At 36.0% G+C, this 17,461-nt stretch overlaps 1 pseudogene; it reads left to right on the forward strand.

Annotated features, from left to right (window-relative positions):
• The first annotated feature begins 6,288 nt into the window (after nucleotides 1-6,288).
• On the forward strand, nucleotides 6,289-8,769 carry LOC118909889 (olfactory receptor 11H6-like; annotated as a pseudogene).
• The last annotated feature ends 8,692 nt before the right edge of the window (nucleotides 8,770-17,461 follow it).

Below are 17,461 nucleotides of genomic sequence, written 5' to 3' on the forward strand. Positions count from 1 at the left end.
TTTCCCTCATTTCATGTGATGTGGAGCATCTTTTCATATGCTTATTTACTATCTGTATATCTTTGGTGAGGTTCCTGTTAAGGTCGTCAGCCCATTTTTTTGTTCTTGTTGGGTTGTTTTTTTATTAATGCTTTGTAAATTTTGGATAACAGTTCTTTATCAGATAGGTCTTTTACAAAATATTCTCCCAGTCTGTGGCTTGTCTTCTTATTCTTTTGACATTGTTTTTCACAGAGCAAAAGTTTTTAATTTTAATGAAGCCTGGCTTATCAGTTATTTATTTCATGGATTGTGACTTTGCTGTTGTATTTAAAAAGCTTTACCATACCTAAGGTTATCCAGGTTTTCTCCTCTCACCTTCTAGGAGTTTTATAATTTTTCATTTTACACTCAGGTCTGTGATTCATTTCGAGTTAATTTTTGTGAAGGGTGAAATATTTGAATGTGGATTCATTTTTTTGCAAGTGCATGTGCAGTTATTCTAGCACCATTTGTTGAAGGGACTATCTTTGCTCTGTTATACTGCCTTTGCTCCTTTGTTAAAGATCAGTTCATTTTATTTCTGAGATTCTATTTTTGGGCTCTATTCTGTCTATTCTTTGTTCCAGCTACCTGTCTGTTCTGTTGCCAACACCACACTGCTTAGTTACCACAGCTTTATATAAAGTCTTAAAGTGAGAGAGCATCAGTCCTCCCATTTTGTTCTCTTTTAATACTGTATTGACTGTTGTGGGTCTTTTTCCTTTCCTTATAAACTTTAGGATCAGTTTGTAAATGACCATAAATAATTACTGCTATTTTAATTTGGATTGCATTGACTCTAAATCAAGTTGAAAAGAACTGATATCTTGACAATATTGGCTTTTTCTATCCATTAACATGGAATATCTCTCCATTCATTTAGTACTTTTGTGATTTTGTTCATCAGAGTTTGTAGTTTTCTTCATACAGATTTTGTACAGATTTTGTTGGATTTATACCTCCTTACTTTTTTTGAGCTGCTAATGTAAATGGGATTGTGTTTTAAATTTCAAATTCCACTTGTTGATTGTTAATATATCAGAAAGCAGTTGACTTGACTTTTGTATATTGAACTTGTGTCCTACACCGTTGTTATAACCACTTATTAGTTACAGGAGATTTTTTTGTTGATTCTTTTGGATTTTCTTCATAGATGACGTGAGAGTTTATGCTTTTCATCCCAACATGTATACCTTTTAATTTTATTTTTTATTTATTTTGTTATCATTAATCTACAATTATGGCCATCTTGCCCAAAGCAATATACAGATTTGATGCAATCCCTATCAAATTACCAACAACATTCTTCAACAAACTGGAACAGATAGTTCAAATTCATATGGAACCACCAAAGACCCGCAATAGCCAAAGCAATCCTGAGAAGGAAGAATAGAGTGGGGGGGATCTCGCTCCCCAACTTCAAGCTCTACTACAAAGCCACCGTAATCAAGACAATTTGGTACTGGCACAAGAACAGAGCCACAGACCAGTGAAACAGAATAGAGACTCCAGACATTAACCCAAACATATATGGTCAATTAATATACGATAAAGGAGCCATGGACATACAATGGGGAAATGACAGTCTCTTCAACAGTGGTGCTGGCAAAACTGGACAGCTACATGTAAGAGAATGAAACTGGATCACTGTATACCTTTTTTATCCTTTTTCTGTCTTGTGTTAGCAAGAACTTCCAGTATAATATTGAAAATGAGTGGTGAGAAGAGACATCTTACCTTAGTGGATGAGATTATATTACATTTTACAGATAATCTTAGTGGGAAAGCTTTAAGGTTTTCACCATAAATTTGTTGGCTGTGATAACTTCCTTCCTTCGCCTTTCCTTCCTTCCTTCCTTCGTTGTGATAGCTTTCTTTAATTTAGGTTTTCTAGTACAATTCTATCTCCTTGCTCCATGGTTACTCCTGGCTTTGTTCATTTAGATCTAAATTTTTTGTTTACATACTTTGTGTTGTTTTGAAAAAAGGGTAGAGTAAAAATACATATGCATATGCATTATTATTTTAATATATGTAAGAAATTACAAAACAGAATGACAAATGTTTCTTCCAGAGGAAATTTTGCATGAAGTTTAACACAAAAGAGGGAAAAAGGGAAGATTCTCTTTTATTGAGTACTTACCACATTGTAGGTATTTTACATACATTATTATTTACATATATTATTACTTAATTTTTACAACCATATTTATTGGGATAGAACTAGTATATTTACAGATGAAATATCTGGGGCCTAATAGGGTTAGGCAATATACCAAGGATCATAAAGTTTAGTATATGACAGAGCTATAATAAAAATAGAGGTCAGTCTGAGACATGAACCAATGCTCTTTTCATACCACATATCATATTAATGAATTTAGCATTATTCCTCAATAGTAATTAGGACCATTTGACCCCTCATACATAATGAGATTATCCTTGCTGTTCATCTTCTTTATTACTACTTTATCACTTTTTATTTAAGTAAAAAGGGAGTATTTCACAAGTTTGTTTCCTCATGAGGGAAATGCAAATCAAAACCACAATGAGGTATTACCTCATACCTGTTAGTATGGCTATTATCAAAATGTCAAGAAATAACAAAGTGCTGGTGAGAATGTAGAGAAAAGGGAACCCTCATGCACTGTTGGTGTGAATGTAAACTGGTACAACCAATTTATGGAAAACAATATAACATATAATCCAACAATTGCACTTCTGGGAATATATCCAAAGAAGTGAAATAACTATCTCAAAGAGATATTTGCTACCCCATGTCATTGCAGCCTTATTTACAATTGCAAGAGCATGGGAACAACCTAAGTGTTTATCAATGGATGAATATATATATATAAATGTGGCATATATGTAACAGTGAAATATTATTCAGCCATAAAAAAGATGGAAATCCTGCCATTTATGATAATGTGGAAGAACTTCAAGGACATTATGCTAAGTAAAATGAGTTAGAGAAGGACAAACACTGTATGATCTCACTTATACTTGGAATCTAAAAATAAAAATGAAGTATAAAAACCCCTAAACCAAGTTACAGAAAATAGATTGGTGGTTTCCCGATTCAGGGGGTTGTTGGCAGGTAAATGGGTAAAGGGGGTCAAAAGGCACAAACTTCCAGTTATATAATAAATAATTTATGGGGATGTCATGTACAGTATGGTGAGTATAGTTAATACTGAATTGCATATTTGAAAGTTGCTAAGACAAGAGTTCTCATCACACAAAAAAATTTTTGTAACTGTATGGTGACAACTGGAAAGTACACTTATTGTGGTGATCAATTTGCAATATATGCAACTATCAAATCATTAAGTTTCTCATCTGAAAGTAATGTAAGTTTTGTATTGTTTTGAAGTCAGTTGTAATTACTTGTCAGTTGTATATTACTTTCAGATTTGTTTGTCAGTTGTATTTCAAAAGAAAAAAAACAACAACAGAAAACAGATGCCAAACTCTCTCTCTCAGCAAGAAAATTTCAACAATCATACCAACTTTCAGGGATATCAACTAAAAACAGTTTGAAACACTCCAAAGGACTATCTGTGGGGTGGGGAGCATTTCACCATATGTCATGGGCTCTGCTCCTGGCACCTACCATCATGAAATGGTATTTCCTTATTGGTTGACATTGGAAGCAAAGAGCTGACCTGGAAAAAAAAAGCCTTTTATCAAAAGGAGTAACCATTTTCAAGCCATTGAATGATGCAATAGGAAAGGGAATGAGAAAGCTAATAACATGCTTCTGATGTTCACAAATAAGAAGGTCTGAAATTTGCAGACAGACTCTAAAATGAATGAAATTGAATATAAAGGAACAAGAAGATAAACAAAACCCTCATGTTCCAGTTAAGCTGGTGTGGCTGTATTATTCCACCATAGCAGTAACCTGTCTACAGAAGAAATTAAAAAGCTGCTCTAGGAATATCATGAGATGATTATTCACCACTGGAGAAACTGGGTCCCAAAAGCCAATTAACAGGCTCCTGAGGGAAGGGAACATTTGGGATATCTTTGACAATCTTCCCTCATAAAGTCTCACTTTGGGAACTCACAGGAGACTATATCCCTTAGGAGGAAGAAGGCACACGTTTCAGCGCAACATAGATAAGTCTCTGTTGTGCAGCAAATACTCCCATTTCTGTCCAAACCAGTATCCTGTGTCCAGCAATGCAATCCCCTTCTCTAGGCTGCTGGCTGCCAAGGATGCCGTGCGCTCCATCTTGCCTGCCTTTCACTGCAGTGAAAACAGAAGATTACAAATCAGACCTGACAGGTCTGTGAGGAGGTGGGTTCAGAACAGATACAAGTATAGACGTAGAGGAGAGTTCTCAGGTGTGCTCTTTATCTCTGCCCTCTCTCGTGTGGCTGTAAAAACAACAGCACCTCAAGTTACATGAATTAATGTAAAGAGATTCATCTTTACAACTAAGTGGTGCAGGCATCAGGGAACTGAGAGATGAAGATGAGGAAGAAGCCTCAATAGTATGCAAATTCTGTCCTTACTAACCAGGAGTTGTACCCAGTCAGAACCAGGCTTTTGGGGGAACAAAGATGTTAGTGAGGTGACATCTGGAAATGACTGACAAAGTGTGCAGAGCTGGACAGGACAGAACTGCAGCTCTTCCTTTTTTTACTCATGTTTGGCTCAGCCACAGAGCAGATGATCAGCCACTGCAAGGGAGAACATGACTGAGCGCTCCAGATCGGTGAGTTCACCCCACATGGCTTACAAAGCCAGTAGAATCCTCAGACACATTAGTCACAAATAGTTCTTGCTTTTTAAACTTTTTCCTCTGGGTTTCTCTGGCTTCTGGGTCACTCTGAATTCTTGCTCCAGAGGAATCATTTACAGCTTGCTGTGACAAACATCTATTCACAGACTGAAGAGGAGCCTTTCAGTGAACAGTGAAGTGTGATGTGGAAAATTCGGAATTTCTCCCATCTCTTATATGAGTAACTGCAATCATCAACATCACCTTTAAAGTTATGACTTTACGTAATCTGGAAAGTAACACATTTGATAACTAATACATTAATAAATATTCTTAGCTAGAATAAAGAAAAGCATTGGGGTCTAGATTTGGCACTTACATTTCCTATATAAATATCACCACTCAGTCATGTCACTTTAGGACATTTAGGACCAAAAGATGACTGTTCCTCAGTAAGAGAAGGGATCCTTAAAAAGTTAATAAATTAAGACCAAATGACTGTTAGCAGAATCTTGGGGGATTCAATGGCTTGATTCTGCTTTTCTCACCACGGAGGTCATACAACATCCAAGACTGAGTCTGGCTCAGAGGAGGAAGTGTTCATAAAGATTCTCCTTCCACCTCCCAAAACAACTCCAAATTTGCACATCTGTAATAGAATGGGGGAGACAGAGAGGCTGCCCAACTAGGACAGGAATCCTTGTCCAGTGAGAGCTCATGGCCCCCACGACCGTCCTTGGTGCCCAGAGGTCTCAGGTTCTCTGCATCTGTCCACAAACCTGGAATCCTGACACCTCACGCAAAACCCTCAAAATCCTTAAACAATATGCCAGATACATTGCTCACTTTTTATACATATCAGTAGATTTTTAACCTAGACCAAGGTTTTAAAGTAAGATTTTTTTTTCAAAAGGTAGCACATGGGATCAGTGTGAAAGCCATCATGTCGGTGTCTGGGTCTTCAGACACTGAAGTTAACAAACTTCAGTGAACACTGAATAAAGGATGGTACATTGACATTTTTTGGTCTCAGTTATCATACCACCTTAATACGCCAACACTTAAACTTCCAACACTGATCCAGGATAAAAGTGAAATGCACAAAGATTTCAGTGTGTTATGTTACCTTTTCCCTCTTTTGTTTTGATGTCTAATGTTTGTATTTAATTCCAAAGATCAAAGTTTTGAAATTCTGTGACCAATATTAAGGATCAATATATCTTATTCTGTAGATAAAAACCCATAATTTTTATCATGGGTTACATTGCCATTACACTGCCATTAACTTCTCCAAGCTGCATGTGAACCCTTTACTGGATCTGAGCAAACTCTGAAAGAGTGAGAGAGTACAAAAATTCAAAGGCTGGTCATATCAAGCCCTCTCAGTTTGACAGTCTTCAGCAGTGCAACTATTTATTTACTAGAATAATCTGAGGGACTTGGGGATATCTAAAGGAAATGTTCCTGAGGAGTGAAGAATAAGGTCAGTCATCTTTGTCCCTGTCATTTATTCCTCCCCACCCTTTAGGAAGCCATCAATATGTCAGGAGTCCACACAGTGACTGAGTTTGTACTCCTGAGTTTTCCCTGCTCCGGAGAGGTTCAGGTCGTCCTCTTCATGCTGTTATCTGTGTCCTACATCCTGACACTGATGGGGAACGGGGCCACCGTCTGTGCAGTGAAGCTGGATCGCAGGCTTCACACCCCATGTACATTCTGCTGGCCAACTTCTCCTTCCTAGAGATCTGTTACATCAACACCACTGTTCCTATTTTGTTAAGGAACTTCCCGTCGGAGACCAAAACCATCTCCTTCACTGCCTGTTTCCTCCAGTTATATTTCTTCTTCTCTGTGGGCATCACTGAGACCTTCTTACTGCCCCTCATGGCTTTTGATCAGTACCTGGCCATCTGCTGGCCTCTCTGCTACCCTACCTTCATGGGCAGCCATCTGCGCATGAACCTGGTGGCTGTTTGCTGGGTAACAGCCTTCCTTTGCTATCCAGTCCCTACCTATTTTATGACACAACTCCCCTTTTGTGGCCCCAACACCACTGACCACTTTGTCTGTGACCCTGGTCCTCTTCTGACCATTTCCTGCATCCCTGCCCCTGGAATTGAGCTTTCCTGTTCTGTATTGGACTCCCTTATTGTCTTCATCACCTTCTTCTTCATCCTTGGGTCCTACACCCTGGTTCTCAGAGCAGTGTTGCGTGTCCCCTCAGCAGCTGGCAGGTGTAAGGCCTTCTCCACCTGCAGCTCCCACCTGGCTGTGGCGTCTCTGTTCTATGGAACCATAATGCTTATGTACAGCAGCCCAACCTCTGGTAATCCAGCTGGAATACAGAAGATTGTAACATTGTTCTACTCATCGGTGACCCCACTTATAAACCTGCTGATCTACAGTCTCCAGAACAAGGACATGAAGGTTGCCTTGGGAAAATTTCAAATGTGCACAAAAATTAGAGTGATTAAGAGTTCATTAGTGGCTGAAGATCAAAATGATTGTTTTCCCCCATTCCTATTCCCATTTTAAAAGGAGGTCTTTATTCATTTGTACCTAGAGGGGCAGATGTAAATTCATGTATTTCTGCCTTGTTAAGTAAAGGAGAAGGGTAAGAGTTTGCCCAGTTAAGCTAGACTTTACCTTCAAGTCACAGTTTGGCAAATAGTAACTTGAATTCATTGACCTGGATATCTAGACTTTGGACTTTTGTTCTACCCGACCTACAATAACTGCTTGCTCTTTAATCTGTGATCACTTAGCTGCTCACTGACTTCTTGCTCTTTTGACCTCTATTAAGTACATTCATTCTTAAAGTGGCTTTTTCTGGCCACTAAATCTCTGCTATACTCCTGAAGAAGAGTAGTGTTTTCACACCTTTTTACTGCCAATCAAATAAAAATTGAGCCAAGATATTTATTTAATTGACATCCAAAAGACTAATGATGAGGTAAAGCACTGTCTGCCAGTGCTATCTGTTTTATAATTACTTGGGGAGCTTTTTAAAAGAACAGATTCCCAGGCCTTTCTCATATTTCCTAAACCAGAATCTGAGGTGAGCCCTGGAAATACTTATTTAATGTTACTCAGGTGACTCTGGTGCATCTAGGCCAATGTCCTTTTACATACTGATCTTATAGAGCCACTGTTTTAAATAAATATGTAACATAGATAAATAAAAATCTTATGTTAGTTGAGAAAGTGAAAGCAATTACAGTGAATAGGTGACTCAAAACTTATAACAGCAGCAGTAGAAATCTTTTCCTGCCTTGCTTTTCAAGTCCTCCATTTGTAAAATGAGAAGTAGATCACATTCTTCTCACCTTTTTCTACCTGTTGAAGATAATTAGGGTGCCTGGAAATAGGCTTGCATTTTAAAATATCAGCATATGGTGCCATTACAATTAAGTTAGTTTCAAGTGAAGGAAGGTCCAGTTGAGTGCACAGCCAGAAAGAGGCAAAAGAAGACAGAGAGCAAAAACCACTGATTCCAAGAGACTGAGATGAAAACAGATGTAGAGGAATTTGATGACAGTTTGTGATTTGGCCCAAACATTTGGTTACAAATAAATTAGTTGACATCTGGGGTTGATGCATTTCATTTATTCATTCAATAAAGATTTAGTTACCTCTGTGATGTGCCCTGAATTACATTGATGTAGAAGATAAAAGTCCCCGCCTTTGTGAAACTTACATTCTAGTGAGGGAGATAGATAATACGCAGATAAACACATAAATCTATAATTCCAGAAGTCACAAGTAATATAAAAAGGATAATAGTATGAATATAAGAATTGTTCGGGTAGGATAGGGAATAATTTAGCTTGGATGGTCAGAGAATGTTTTGTGAAGTGATATTTAAAAGTGAGGGAATAAGCAAAGACCTAGGGCAGTTAAGTTCCACATAAATGCAGGTATAAATATAGGGCTTTCAATGACAATAAAGGTTAATTTTGGCTATTCTGAGGAAAATGGTAAATGAGGGGTATACTAAGGGGAAGGTTTAATATAATTCTACCTTCATAAAAGTCCCACTTTAATACAATTCCTCAATAAAAATCCATACATTCTAAGCAATTCTTAACTTGAAAGTACTTATTAACATTTAATTTAAAAATGCCTGTACTATATTTCTCCTTTTCCATCAAGGATTCAATATATTAAACAAAAATATACAAAAAGAAAGAAGAGAAATATGAATTTACAAAGAAAAAATAGAATGACAATTTGTGGGTCATAAGATCTTATGCTGGTAAAGAGTCAAGTCCCTGGACGTGTTACAAACTCCCTGTAAAGCAAAGTTAGCAATGGCGGGGATTTTTCACATAATATCTAGATAATACATACTTTGCCTGCATATATTAAACTACATTCTAACCAACATCCTTTTTTCATGAAAGTTCTTAGCAAACTAGGGATAGGCAGAAACTTCTTTGCTCTGTAAAGAGCATTTTCAAAGACCTATAGCTGACATCATACTTAATGGTGAATGCTTTTGCCCTAAACTCAGAAACAATGTCTGCTCCTATTCAGCATTGTACTGGAAATGTCAGTGTGATCATGTAAAGACAAGAAAATAAATGGCATCTAGACTGATAGAAGTTAAGATTTTTATTAGATATGTGATGGTCATTTATGTAGAAAATCCAATGAAATATACAAAAGAAGACTACTAGAACTAATAAATGAGTTTTGCAAGATTTTCAGATACAAGATTCATATACAAACTCTCATGTATTTCTATATACAGTTTCTAGTAACAGAAATTGATGTTAAAAATGCCATTTAAAATAGCTTTAAAAATGTTAGAGATAAATCTGATACAAGATGTGAAAGACCTATACAATGAAAACTATAATACATAACTGAGAGAAATTAAAGATGTAAATAAATGTAAAGATATAACTTGTTCATGGGTTGGAAAACTCAGTATTTTTAATGTACAATTCTTTCCAAAATGATCTATGAATTCAACACAATCCCACTCAATCTCCCAGGAGGCTTTCTTGGTAGAAATTGGCAAGCTAATTTTAAAGTTCATATAGAAATGTACAGAACTTAGGCTAGACAAAACAAAGTTGGGGGAGTAACACTACCTGATTTTAAGACTTAAAAAGCTACAATAATCAAACCAATGTGGACTTGGCATTAAGTTAAACAAAACAATGGAACAAAAGAGATTCCAGAATTAGGCCTATACATTTGCAAGACTGATTTTCAACAAAGGCACAAAAGCTAATCAGTGGTGAAAGGTAAGATTTTTTTTTTTACATACATGGTGCTGGAATAATTGCCAATAATAGCCAAGAAATTGAACATCAATATTTCTACACCTCACGAAGTTCACAAAAGTTAGCTCAAAATGTGTCATGGTCCTAGATATGAAGCCTAAAACTATAAAATGTATAAAAGAAAACATACAGTAAATTCCATGTAATTCTGGCTTATGCAAAGATTTCTTAAGTGCAACACCAAAAGCACAATCCAAAAAAGAGCAATTAGAGAAATTGGACTCCATGAAAATGAAAAATACCTGCTCTTGGAAAGACACTTTTAAGAGAATGAAAAGACAAGTGACAGAATGGGAGAAAATATTGGCAGAACATGTATCAGTTGAAGGACTTAGCATATATAAAGGATACTCAAAAATCAATAATAAAACAAATGGCTCAATGAAAAAATGGAAAAGAGATTTGAACAGACATTGCACAAAACATATATAGGTGGTAAATAAGCAATGAAAATATGTTCAACATCATTAGTCATTAGAGAAATAAACATTAAAACCACGATAAGTTATCACTATATATATACAAGAATGACTAAAATGAAAAAGACTGACCATACCAGTGTTGGCAATGCCATTAAGGAACTGAAGCTCTTGACATTTTAAACACTGCTAGTGTGAGTATAAAATGGTACAAGCACTTGGGAAAATAGTTTGGCAGTTTCTTAAAAAGTTAACATGCACCTGCCATTTGATAAAGCCACTTTACCCCTAGCTATTTTCCTAAGAAAAAAAATGCATATACCAAAGACTTGTACACAGCTCTTCCTAGCAGGTTTGTTTATAATAATAACTGGAAATAACCCAAACAAACATCCATCAACAGGTGAATGGATAAATTCCCTTTGAGTTGAACCTGTTTGGAGACTTATTAGCCTCATGTATCTGGATGGCCCTATTTCCTCCAAATCTGGGACATTATTTCTTTGAATTAGCTTTTTGCTCCTTTCTCTCTCTCCACTTCTCTGGGACTTTCATAATGTGCAAGTTGTTTTGTTCGATGGTGTGTAGGCTTTCCTCACTTTTAATTTTTTTCTTTGTCCTTCTCTGACTGATAATTTCAACTCATGCCTTCGAGTTCTCAGTTTCTTTCTTCTGCTTGATGCTCTCTATTGAATTTTAAATTTCATTTATTGTATTCTGTAGTTCCAGAATTTATTTGGTTCCTTTTTATGATTTATATCTCTTTGTTTTATTTCTCATTTTGTTCACTTAGTATTTTTCTGATTTCATTGAGTTGTCCATCTATGTTTTCTTGTAGTTTGCCGAACTTCCTTAAAATAATTATTTTGAATTCTTCATTGTGCAGTTCATAGTTCTACATTTCTTTGGGGTTGGTTACTGGAAAATTACTGTGTTCCTTTGGTGGTATCATGTTTCCTTGCTTTTAATTTTCCTTGAAGTCTTGCGTTACTATTTTCACTTTTGAAGGAGCAGTCACTTCTTGCAGTCTTACTGGTTTCAAGAGAGAAATATCTCTATTAGTGTGAGTAGGTATTTTCTCTGTCTAGCTATGGATCAGTTTTCTGTGGATATGCCTGCTCCACACTTATTCTCTCTTGTGGAGGGAGTTCTTAAGATTGTATGACTTTTCTATATTCTGCAAAGCCAGCCACGTGCTGACAGCCTCCCAATTGTTTTCATAAGGGCAGTGCCCTGAAATGCTCAAGTTTGTGAGTTTTCTCCAAATCTCACAGAGTTGGGCTGGTTTTCTGTATTTTCTATATGTGCTTTCCAGCTGTCCGTAAATGCACACATTCACCATCTGCAGGAATGCATGCCAGGACCTGGACTTGGGTTTGGGAGTGGGGGGTGGGTGAAGTGTGTAGAGCACCAGGGGTGATGATGGGCTAGATGGGGTGGTCTGTAGGTGAGGTGTTCCTAGTGGCTTGTGCGTTGGCTTCTTGATGGAGTCCTTGGAGCATTAGTATGGTGATTCATGTGTCCCTTTGATGAGTTCCAAGCTCTAGTTGCTGTGCTCCCAGCTTCTTAATAACTCCTCAGTTATGCAGATCACCTCAGTATTCTGGCTGGGGTGAGAAAGAAGGGGGTCTCTTGGGCAGCACCCCAAGTAGCTGGGGAAGCTGGGAAGCTTTCACATTGTAAAAAAGGCATCCTCATCTTGTTCCGAACTAGGGGGAAAATTTTCAGTCTTTCATCATTAAGTATGATGTTGGCTGTGGGTTGTTTGTAAGTGAGGAAGCTTTATCATGCTGAGGAAGCTTTCTTCTAATCTTAATTTGTTGAGTTTATTTTAAATCATGGAAGGGCATTGGATTTGTCTGCTGATTTTTCTGCATCAGTTGAATGATCATGTTTTTTTCCCCTCATTCTATTCAGATAGTGTATTACATCAATTGATTTTTTTTTATGTTAAACCACTCTTGCATTACTTGAATTTCTTACATTAAATCACTACTGCACCCCACTTGGTCATGATATCTAATCCTTTTAATATACTGTGGGCTCAACTTGGAAGTGTTTTGTTGCACATTTTTGTATATATATTCATAAGATACATGGATCTGTAGTTTTTTCTTCTGATGACTTTGATTTGGAAGTGATACGGCCCTGAGTTTTCCTTTTTGGACAGATTTTGATTACTGATTTGATTTCTCTACTTGAAAGAAGTTTATTCAGATTTTCTATTTCTTCTTGAGTCTGTTTTGGCACTTTGTTTTTAGGAATTTGTGTATTTTGTTTAGATGATCTAATTTATTGGTATATAACTGTTCATAATCCTTTTTTATTTCTGTAAGGTAAATAGTAATGTCCCCAATGACATTTCTTTCTTTCTTTTTAAAGTAGTTTGAGTGTTCTTTCTTTTTTCCTTAGTCCTGATCTTTTCAAAGAATCAACTTTTGCTTTTATTGATTTTCTCTATCATTTTTCTCTTCTCTATTTTGTTATCTTTGTCCTAATCTTTATTATTTCCTTCCTTCTGTTATATTTCAGTTTAATTTCTCTTCTTTTTCTAGCTAATTAGGGTGTAAAAGTAGGCTATTGATTTCAGATCTTTTTTCTTTATTAATGTGTATATTTACTGGTATACATTTTCCTCTCACTGCATTGTTTTCCCATTAATATAGATTTAAAGTTATTACTTTATACATTTGTATTTTACATGGTGTAGAAAAAGGGAAGAGTTACAAACCCCAAACACAAGAATATTGGCTTTTATATTTATCTATGTGCTTTCTTTTATGAGTGCTTTATAAAATATTTTCATATGTCTTCAAGTTACTGCCTTTTGTCCTTCCATTTCAACCTGAAGGACTCCCTTTAGCATTTTTTTGTAGGGCAAGTTTGCCATGATTCTTGGTTGAGTTTTTTTCTTTTAACACTCTTAATATGTCATCCCACTATCTTCTGGCCTCTCTGGTTTCTGATGAGAAATTGTCTGTTAATCTTATTGAGTATCTCTTGTTCATAATGAGTCAGTTCTCTTTTGCTGCTTTCAAGATTCTTTTATTACTTTGTACTTGACAGTTTGATTATAATATGTGTCAGTGTGGATCTCATTGAGTATATTCCACTTGGAGTTCATTGAGCTTCTTGGGTGTATAGTTCATGTGTCTCATTATCAGGCAGTTTTGGACCATTATTTCTTCAAATATTCTGTCTTTTGCTCTCTCCTCTTCTTCTGGACTCCCATTATGTGTATGTTGGTATATTTGGTGTTTTCCTACAGCTCTTTTAGATTCTTGGTTTTACTTAATTCTTTTTATCCTATTCCTCAGACTGGATAATCTCAACTGACATATTTTCAAGTTCACTTATTCTTTCTTCTGCTTGCTGGAATCTATTGTTGAGCTCCTCTAGTGAATTTTTCACTTTCGTTATTGTATTTTTTTAGCTCTAGAATTTTTATTTAGTTCTTTCATATATTTTCTATTTCTTCATTGATATCCTCTGTTTGGGAAAATTCCCAGGAATATGTGGAAGCTCTTCAGAGTCCTTATTCTTCAAAGTAACTAGCTCCTCAGGTTATTCTCAAGGATTTTCACTGTGTCTGTTATTTATCTCAATTGATATACTTTGTCCTAGGTGGCAGTGGGTGGTTCATTTGCCTTTTAATGTTTTTGAAGAATGCCCTGTACATAGCTGTTTTTCTTACCTGAGAAAGTTCCAGGTTTAGATGAAATAAAGGCAGGTCCTCTGTTGCAGTCTTTCAGGGGGACCATAGACAGGTCAAAACAGATAACTTTTGAGATAAAGGTCCATTTTGTTTTCTCTGGATATGGGAACCAGTACCGGAAATATGGACTGCTGTCTTTAAGACTGCTACTGAGCTTAGAAGGCAGGGGTGTGGAAAGAGTAAGTTAGAATGCCACAGTCTCCTCCCACATTTTATTTGCCTTTTTCTTAATGAAGCATTCACTTGGTTTCTGTAAATCTTTGGCTATTTCCCAGAGTTCTAATAAAGCTGATTCTGAAAACTTTTGCCAGTTTTTTCTGTGCTTCTGTGGAAGAATAGGTCTTTGGAGTTCCCTATCCCATAATTTTTATTTAGAGATAAATAAGTGGTAAAGCTGAATAAATGCAAGAGAATGATAAAAACACCCCCACCCCAATCCTTTTTACTGCATAGGAAGACTGATGTAGTTGGGGATGGGCTCATAGGAGGCTTCTAGAGTGTTGGTAATATTCCATGTTTTTTGTTTGGGTGAAGGGCACAGGCATTTCTAAATTTTATATTCTTTAAACCTGCATGTACATTATGTAGACTTATGTATGGTATATTATACAATAAAAAAAGACTTATGAGATTTATTATTGCCCTTAACAAGACCCTTTCTAGAACTATTTTTTTTTTAAGTAGCTTGAACCTATATGGAAACAAAACACTGTAAAACAATATGTATCTAGCAGCAGGGGAAAAACGAGCTATGGTTTATTCATATGAGAGGACAATATTAAACTATGAAGAAGAATGAGGTATATTTATTTGTATTGACCTGGATAGAAGGTTTCAAAATTTTAAGACAATAGAAAACAGCTATGAAATAGTCTGTATAATATAATCAGCTTAAAGCAATTAAAATTATTATGTATGTATACATTTGCATTCTTGTATATGTATAGAAATTTTGACCAGTATTAAACTGTTATTTGTGGAAAGTGGTACTGTAAGGAATGAGGGTGGTAACTTTTACCCTTAACTTTATACTCATATGTATTGTTTAAAAATTTTATGACAATTTTATAATAGAAACACATATCAACATGTAGTTTTAAAAATAGGTAATTTCTTAAATATTAAAAAATGTAAGCAATCAGTTAGTGGTTTTGTGACAAATATATTTGATTCTGTTGAGGGCTGATTCAAGAACTAGCTGACTCATCCAATTCAAAACTATTCTTTTCTCCACCTGCTTACCATGAGTCAGTCAGTCAGTTACCATGCTAGATACTGGGCTAAAAAGATAAGATACTGTCATTATCCTCAAGGGCTTATAGTCTAGGGGAAGAGACACACAGACACATAATAGATTCACCTTAAAGAGTCTGTAAATACAATGATGGAATATGACCTGGGGTATTCTAAATGCATTATGGAGGGACACATAGTCTAGCCTGGGGATGTTAGGAAGGCTTTCTGGTTGAAGTAATGTCTGAGTCGAATCTTAAAGAACAGGTGTTTGACAGGTGTAGCTACATATTCAACATCCAGTAAGTTGCAGCATTAGGATATATATGAACTATTGAGTTTTATGCAAAATATTTTCTTCTTTCAGCTAATGAGTTCAACAAAGTCACTAAAATGTTAGTGCCAAATTAAGGCAACACCATGATTTATATATAGTTCAAGCTTGTCTTTAGTAGCTTCCCATGCAGATTATCTGATTCCTTTTCCCACCCTTTTTAGATTCACCTTTCCCCCTGAAGCTTTGTGTTCTCCAGTTGACAAAGAGGATTTTCAAAGAGATACCTTTGATTTTTCAGGTGAATAATTTATTTCTTTCTTAGTTACAGCAATGTTTAAGCATTTGCACTTGTAACTATTTACTTAATTGATTTGGACTTAGAAGGTTATAAAACACAAAGAAGCTTTACTTTTTCTCACCATGTCTACTTTAAACACTTTTCTGAAGTTCTGGTTGTCTCCACCTGAGGATAGTATCTTGGGCCAAGTGATAGCTTTTCTGATTACTTTTAGTATTAATACGTGGTTTCCTTATCTGGATATTAGAAATTCTAGTATAGTCTGAAACAAAAAATTTAATTTGTTGTCCAAATTAAAATTTATTTCTCAAGATTTAGTTTGACACATACTTGATCTATTTATTTTCCTCTGCCCTTTCACACCTCATCCCCCATATTACTTAACTGCCTCTGGTTACTCGAGTTTTGAGGTGGGAAAGAGGTAAAGGCAGGAAGGCTTTTCCTTGACTGGTATTGTTGCCTTATGTGTTTGGCAAAGGTTTGTATGTTGATTTTTCTCTTATTGAGTGCTTTCTTTTTTGGGGGTGGGAGTTCCCTAAACTGCAGTTCTTTGATGTAGGCAGTGCTTATGACTTCTTTCATCACTGGATTCTGCTGACACACTTCTCCAAGTACTACTTTTGGGTAGAATCCCTTTCAAAATGGTTCAAGTTGGTTACCTTCCATTAGCTATAACTAGGTCAAATATGGTATTCTGTATTTTATTATTTGTGGGAATTCAGTTTGCTCCTGTTGTAGTCCATTTCTTTCTGATCTGCTTTCAGAGTTAGCTCTTCTACAGTATTTAAGCTTTTTACAGGTATGAATCAGGGACAGTGCAAGTGCTCGTCAAATCTCATGGGACAAGGCCAAGCCAACTTCTCTTGATGTGATCCTCATTTTCTTTAGGGGAAATGCATAGTAACAACCCATTAAAGATACTCTTACTCATGGCTTCAACCAAATTTCCAATTTCCCCTTGTACGTTGTTGATGAGGATGAAGAGCTAAGAATTGTGAAGTTGACTTTACGATCTCTTAGTATATCCAACATTGATGTGTGGGATTTCTGTAAAAAATTCAGGACATTTTACATGTTGTATCTTTTTAATAAAGTGTTAGACAGCCATGTAAGGAAATAACAGTTTGATTCCTATCTCTTAACAAAGTTGTGGGGACAGAGATTGCACATGAAAAAGTCAATACCTTCCTGGAAGTAAATGTTAAGATTTTAAAGTTATTTTTACCATGTGTTGGGAAGCAATCTTTTCCCATGGAAACACATTTATAAAGCTAAAAGCACATCAAAATATGATAAAATACATGATGAATATCACTTTGCAAAAGGACCTTGATGACTATGAATAAAGCCAAGTCAGTTTGGGTTGGAAGAAGAAGATTGTTCTTCTACTTGCTGAACAGAATCTTTGGGTTTCACAAAACCTATTCACAAGGTTTGGGTAATTCTTATTCCACAAAGGACCTGACTGAGG

The sequence above is a fragment of the Manis pentadactyla genome, chromosome 11 (assembly GCF_030020395.1).
Source record: "Manis pentadactyla isolate mManPen7 chromosome 11, mManPen7.hap1, whole genome shotgun sequence".
Classification (NCBI taxonomy): Eukaryota; Metazoa; Chordata; class Mammalia; order Pholidota; family Manidae; genus Manis; species Manis pentadactyla.